Genomic DNA, 7,500 nt, shown 5'->3' with positions numbered 1-7,500 from the left:
CCACTCGGACAGCATGTTTCGCACCCAGAGGTTTGAACAAACAATTTATGTCCACTTCGGGGCCTTCCTAAATGAAGTGATTCCACTTCATCCACCGGCCACTGGCGGGGGACCAAAGTAGCACGGATAAGTGATGGTGGCGCATTATTTGCCTCCTTTTTGTTTCCAAATAAAACTGGACACCCCTGTGGCCGGAGTGGCCGCTAAAGTGGCCGATTATCCGGTCTCCGGTAAGGAGATCCCAAAAACGGTAACCCGCAAGAGCTGGTAAATGGTAAATCGGTAAATCGTAGAGAGGCCTCATTATTCAATCGAATTGAGCATTACGTTCGCGCGATGCCAAGAGAGAAACAAAGTACTTACCAGTCCTTTTCTTCAGGGAGCAAATTAACAATCCAAACGCTAATTGCTTTCTGTTATTCGCTGCTAACTTGTGGCCCGGCCTCTATTTGGCTTCTCGCGAGGTGCTTCTTTGCTGTTTGCTGCTGAAACGATCGAGCATCTGGCATCAAATTGAGTTACTTGAGAGACTTTCTAGTGATAAATTAGAATAATGATCCAGAACCAGTTTCCAGCGCCTCTAACCACTCGCACACACCCTTACCTGTTGTTGGAGGACAGTCGCATCCCATCTTCCAAACAGATCAATCAACAGTACAACACCAACAGCAAGCTCTCCAGGTCCGTCTAAATGTGGCCCACAGGTTACTGCGATGACAGGCTTAACGTTAGGCACAACGCACGCTTGATTAGGCCTGAAAAATGGGAGCCTGTTTTGATCGCCATCTTCGATTGCTTTCGGTATTTGGGGGGAAATAGCATAGCGCGCCTGCCTGCCTGCTCACCTACTAGTAGTGGCCCCACTAATTGATATTGATCATCCTCATCATCGCCTCCCGGCGAAGTTTCCCATGAAGGTCCAACGATGTCGAATCATGGAACGTCTTTTCACGCCCTTGCCACACCAACGCCCTATGTGGCGCTTCTCTAGGGGCAGCACTCTCCGTGGAGACACTGGACTGTCACATAAATCTGACGTGACCAGGGACCGTGGAGGTCCTATATGGAACCATTGCACCGATGGGTGTGCGCGCGCGCGCGCCCGCGATGAGACGAAACGACAACGAGCCGTAGCGAAACGTGCACCGAAACCATTTAGTTTTCTGTTCTTACACCTCTTTTCTTTTTTTAATTAGTACGCCTCGTTGCCCGGAATTACCGGTCCGGTCGCGTTGATGCGCGGCTTTCAATTGCGCTCGGGATCGATCGCGCTCACCTCAGTCCCTTACTTTTCTGCTGTGTCCCTTCATCATGCCCACTATATGTATGCCAGTTCGCTCATTCGCGATACATAGATATTGTTTTCGAGCAGCAGCAGCAGCATCACGGGGAGGATGAAGCAATGGAGAAGAAGGGATATTGAGTGGATCAGATTCTGGTTTTTTTTTTGTTGTTGTGAGAGTCCGCTTGAACTCGTGCTCGAGTGCGCGTGGATTGATTTCTTTCTCACGACGTCGCTGACGCCACGAAGATGAATTCAATTTGTGGCTTAAAGTTGAGACCGGACTGCCGTGGACTGCGACCAATTGAGGTGCGTTTAATGGAGGATGGAAATTAAATTAACCCCCAGCGCCGTTGGTGCGCAGCGCTGAGGAAAATCGATTATCTATGTGTCCGACGCCAGTTGACGAGAGGAACGAGATGGACAGGCTAGCGATCGATCGATCGATCGATCGTTCGTTGTGGTCAGGTTCGCTTGATCGGTGCTTTACTTCACGAATGGTTTTTTTTTCTTCTATACAAAATCCAATTAACAGCTTGCGGGTCTTCCTTTTCGGCGCGATCTGCGCAGATCGCGATCACCAATAATGCTAATACATTTCTATCATTGTTCTTGGGCTATTGGTTGTTAAACGGATTTGGGGAGCACCCTAGACAGATGCACAGCGAGGAGGAAATGAGCTGAGCTAGCTTTTGAAGTGGTGCTCGCGATCGATAGAAACAGAGTTCGATCGTAAAACGCCATGAATGAAACATAAAACGTTTCAAGGGTTTTCGGAGCATTTTATGTCCCCCCCGCCCCGGGAGGGCGGGGGGGTGTGGGCAAAAACAACGCACCGCGCTACACTGTGCCGGTCTGCCTTCCTGCCGGCCAACCTCAGGGGCCTTATTAGTGTGCAGAATGGATCGTAAAAAAAAAGAGAGCGGAGCACCTCGCACGCCTCCTAAGCCGCTCTCGCGCGCACCTTACCTGGTCGATTATTCTAATTTATTTAAATTCCTTCCTTCCACGCCATAATGTTCCGAAAACCACCGCCGACTTGTCCGCACTATCCGGTGCATTATCGCTCCGCGCGCGCGATTCCGATCAGAAAAGTGGCGACCGGGGAATTCGATTCCGATTCCAATCCCGATCCCGCGGCAAACAGCTTCCAGCGCGCGGGCTGGCCGGTTGGCAGTCTCAGTCGTCAATAGAGACAAAAGCGATAAAATGGAAACCTGCCCCGATTATGTTGTTGAGGCGAACGAGGCGGAAAGAGCACCTAATTTGTTAATAAATTTTGAATTAAATAGTATAGTCCCCGAAGAGTGTGCAAAGGGGCTGGTGGAGAAGGCCTCTGCTAGCAACCTGTGGCCGTGGCCGCGGCGTGTCTTTTAGTGGTGTTATAAACGACGACGACGAGGACCGTTTGCCGTTCCTTTGCATCGACAGCGATGTCGCTTGGAGAGGAAGGCGGTGGAACATTTTCGGATAAATCTCTCAATCAGGGCAGCGATTTTATGTTTATGCTTATGCGGGAACGACATTTTTCGTCGTTCAGCCGCGAGTTCACAGTGATGACCGCTCACAGTCACAGGCGCGAGCGCTGCTTCAAGTTCTAGGGTTCCTCGCTTGTTCGTCGTTCGGAATCTATTAAGCGATCACTTGGAAGTGACTTCTAATGGGGCATGACGGGGTTTTGGTAGCTCGGACCAAAAACCCCACGTCAGGGATAGGACTGGCGTGCCTACACATGCCAAGCGACAGAGCCAAGCGGTGTCCGGCATAGACACAGAGGTAAATCGGAAATTTATGATCATGCCCGTGGGCCCCGGGTTGCGGTGGTGACATATTAACGAATGGATTGTGGGTCTCTGGTCCCAGGCAATCCACACACTAGGGCCTAGACCCACACTTGTCCTGTCTTGTTTTGCCTATTTGATTAAACTTTTGTTTATGTTCAGTCATAAAACACAAAAATTGTCCTTGACAGGGTCGCGCTAGGTGACTGGGGCAGCTTTATACTTTAAGCAGCTGCTAGACAATGTACTGAGAGGGATTGATTGTACTTCAATTGAACGAAAATGAATAATTTGATTTCCTTTAGCTATGGTAACATAGATAACCTCATGAAAAACTCCACAGGCTTCACGAACAGGAACTTCTAGGCTTTATTTCGAAAAGGACCTGAATGAAAGGTTATCGATCTGAATGATAATATGTAGTTTTTTTTTAGAAAAAAAAACAGTTCAAATTTGAACCCATTCTTGCCGAAAACCCGAAAATTCCGTAAATATTGCAGATTATTGACTGTTTCACTTCTCAGGACGTATTTTAGAATATTGTGAATAATCTATTTTAAGGATTTAATATTGAGGTTGAGCAATTTCCTTATGGAGCATTTTAATTTTCAATAAATTCACTTTAGATCAATAATAAAATAAGTTTTAAAGCAAGTGCACACTTTCAGACCATATCTTCGGTCATATTTTAAAAGTAAATTTTTTAAAAAAATTAACTCATAAATTGTAAAACCTTCAAATTTAAGTCCCTAGTCATTGTTGACAGGGTAAGGTTAATAGCAAGATGATGTCGAGTGCAGTCATCGTTTTAAAGAGCATTTCCTAAGATCCTTTATTTTCTACTGAGAGTAATTAGGCACTACTGTCCAATTGTGGATCACCAGAAAACAAGGATACTGCTTCTAAGAGAGTAGAAACCTCGCGAAACAGAAGTGCCCGTTGCTAGGCAACGTGTTTTCCATGCCTCCCCACGACAGAGTGATCGACTTCCCTCGAATCCCTCGAGGCAACCGAAACACATTTTTGGGGAAAACATGAAACTAACAAATTCTCCGATCGTGTGATCAAGACGTTGAATTAATTTCTGATTTTATTTCTTTTAATCATCTCCCGCGCATATGGGGTTTGCGGGGTGATGGGGGACGCCAAGCAGAATCGACTCGTGAGATGTGTTTTTTATTTAGTCGTTAAAAGTCGCCTGAAAAATGGTTGCCTGGCGCGCGCTCGCTCGCAGAAGAAACTTGTTATCCACCAGGGCTGAGGTCCCCTTCCCCCCTTAGGGGAGGGACACCGAATTCGAATTCCAATGAGTGCAGTCATCCTAGCCAGCCGATCGGCCCTCTGGTCTGGTCTGGATGGTGAGATATAAAAAGCGAGCCAATTACCAAAAACCGTCGGCTCCTCTGGCCAGTGCCTTAATGCTTCCTTCCTTTGATTGGGCTGCCCGAGAAGACCGAGTGGGAAGGTTTGAGAGAGGAACGAGGACAGATGCGATCGAGTCCACCGAAAACCGATCAGAAGCTTACGCACCCGTTGAGGCAGACGGCAATTAAGCTTCTGCATTGACACTTTTGGCGTTCCGGTTTGGTTTGGTGTTGATTTGACTGAGAGCGAATGGCACGACGCGACGGACATTGACAAAAATCGCAATTCACAACAACGCACACACACCTTTGACTGTGATAAAATTCCTAACGACCGACGGAAATGAAGGAAAAGATTTTTACTCTTAAAAAGAGTCCCATAGAGCTCCACCTAATGAGCCACAAATCGATGCAAGATGAGGGACCGGAATGGGTCCCGGATCCCAGAATCGCACAGTCGCAAAATGCGAACCAAAAAAAAAAAAGAGGCGAAAGAGATCACGGGGTAGGCGGCAAGCTCTAATCGGTGCACAGGAGACGTTAAAAGATTGCACCATTGCATGCCGGGTAGGAATGCATTTTCATCGCCTTTTGCGCTCGTACCGTGGATTGAGATTTCTGCTTCTGCTCCTGTTGCTGGTGCTGCTGCTGACTGCTGACTGCTGATCGCTGGATCGCTTGCACATGCAAAGCAGATTCAAATTTATTCGCTGTCGAACAATCTTATTAAAATGTTAAACAATTTATCCTGTCCACGCTCTGCCGTCTTCACTCCAAGTGCCCTTCACCCGGAGGTTAAGGTGTTAATTCGATTATCCGCATGCCATGGCGATCGGTTCGTGCACCGCGGAATGCGTGCCAGCGGGCGCGATCTGCAACACTCTCTCTTTCTCTCTCGCTGTGAGCGCAAGCAAGAGCGAGCAGCATCACGAGTAGAGCAGACTTATCATGTCGTTCACGAGTGCACACTCGGAATATATGGGTCACATGCAGGCTGGACTCGTAATGGACCTTGTGGTTCTGTGGCCGGCTTGCGTCTGCATAAATCATTCTTAGCTAGCCTTGCACAGGGTCTAGTCTTGTTTCTTTGTTTTTTTGGATCGTTCTAGGACGAGTATTTAGGCGTTGAAAGCAACATATCATCAGCTTTATTACACTATTCCACCTCTTCGGACTAGCACGCTCAAATTAAGACATCAACGCGGTTGTCGTTGGCGCTTGCTCGTCATCGTTCTCGAGCTGAACGCTTCGCGCAACCGTTGCTGATGCTCGTGATGACTGCCACCATTAAGGAGGGGGGGGCGAACACCTGGTTAATCACTCACACTGTTTACACTTCGGCGAAGGAAAATTAGGCTTTTGCTACGCGTTAAGCCGTTAGCCTCTCTTCTCTCTCTCTCCGCCTAACGCTATAAAGCGCCCACAACATTAATGCCGCTCGAAGGTCGCTGGAAGTGTCACAGAAAGTGTCGGAGCTACGCGCGAAGTAAAAACGAAGATCATTTCGGAGGTTCGTCGCTTCCACTGCTGTCGCTGCTTCTATCTGTAACAGCATCGCCCACCCCTTCTGTCTACCCTTGTGTGCGCTATCAAGCGGGCTAAGTAAAACAAATTAATCCATTAGAGGTCGTCTGCCTGTGGATGGCGTGCACAACCTCGGCAGCCCCCTTTCTTCCCTCCCCTAGTGGGCGACCTGCAATGGCCATGACTATATGACAATCGTTTACACACGTTTGAGTGGTCTCCGCGGAGAGTCGGAGGCTTTCTAAATCACTGTGTTGCTGTGTCCCTCCCGGTGGTGTTTTCTTTTGCTTTGTTCTCAACATAATCAACACTTTGCTATCGTTTCGAGCCAGCAGCACTCGTACTCAGTCCAGAGAGGATTTCCCCTCGTGATCCGATCGTACAATCCGAGCTGCATGCTTGACGGTTTCGTATCGCTTTAATGACTTGTCGCGGTATTTTATTTGGCCAGCAAAAGGTTTTCGGTTACTGATTTTTGTGCCCTTTTTTTCCTGGCGAGAGCTCGTGCTCTCCATCGCGCTCTCTGCAACAAACCGTTTAAATACCCGGCTTGCTGCGAGGTTTACGAGGTTACTTTTGGGGTTGCTCATTCGGGATCAGCAGTGCGGCGACAAGCGAACAATTCAGTGAGAGGTGCAGTGCGATGGTGAGTATCACGACGGTGGAATGATATCCTTTTGCAGATATTTTGGGCAGAATTTGATTATTTCATTTATCTGTTTAATTTGATTCCTGCTTTTGCGTGATAGAATTATGCCAAAGAAGCATATTTAGAAAGATCTTATGGTGTTCCAGTAGAAGAGATTAGGTTTGTATTGTTGATTTGTAAATTAAAAATACATAGTTCTGGGCATTTTTCTCGCTTCTTTATTTTCGTTACTTTTAAACTACTTTGGAAAGTTAATCTTTAATGAAAAGTTACTCCTGGGTATGAGAGATCAATTTCCCAGGACATTTCAATATCTTTATTCGTTATATTTCCCATTAGTAATGCACAAGAGGCCCACAAGTAGTGTAATCTGCTCAATCGATTGTTTCGCAGAGATGATGTTTGCAATTATTTGACATAAAAGACTATGGAAATAAAGCATTTGCAACAAAATTCTCGAACTTATTCACCACCAAAATACAATCTTTAACAACAGAAAGCATTTATTGTACAGAACAGATTGTAATTTCTCTACCATTATTTAAAGTGTCTCAGTATCGAAAAACACGCATCGAGAATCATTAGGAACAGAACAGAGAAAGGATGCTATTGCTATCCGACTGAAACTCCACAAAAAGTTTACCAATATCCTAACTTGCCGTCCACATTGTTGCTCCCCTCGTGATGCTGTACCTCAACCTCAGCTCACCAGACAACCTGCCCGTCGGCCTAATTAATATGTCGCCGAGCATAAAACCGTAAAAGCTTACTGACCATCGCCACCACCAGCACGAGAACACGAGCGCGAAATGAGTCTGAATGCACTTTTGGAGTCGCTTCGAGGTTGATTCGAAGTTTGTTGCTCGCTCCGAATCCGGATTGATTGTCGCTCCGTTCCAA

The sequence above is a fragment of the Anopheles aquasalis genome, chromosome 3, assembly GCF_943734665.1.
Source record: "Anopheles aquasalis chromosome 3, idAnoAquaMG_Q_19, whole genome shotgun sequence".
Classification (NCBI taxonomy): domain Eukaryota; kingdom Metazoa; phylum Arthropoda; class Insecta; order Diptera; family Culicidae; genus Anopheles; species Anopheles aquasalis.
The sequence above is the reverse complement of the archived record's forward strand: the minus strand, read 5'-3'. Positions refer to the sequence as shown.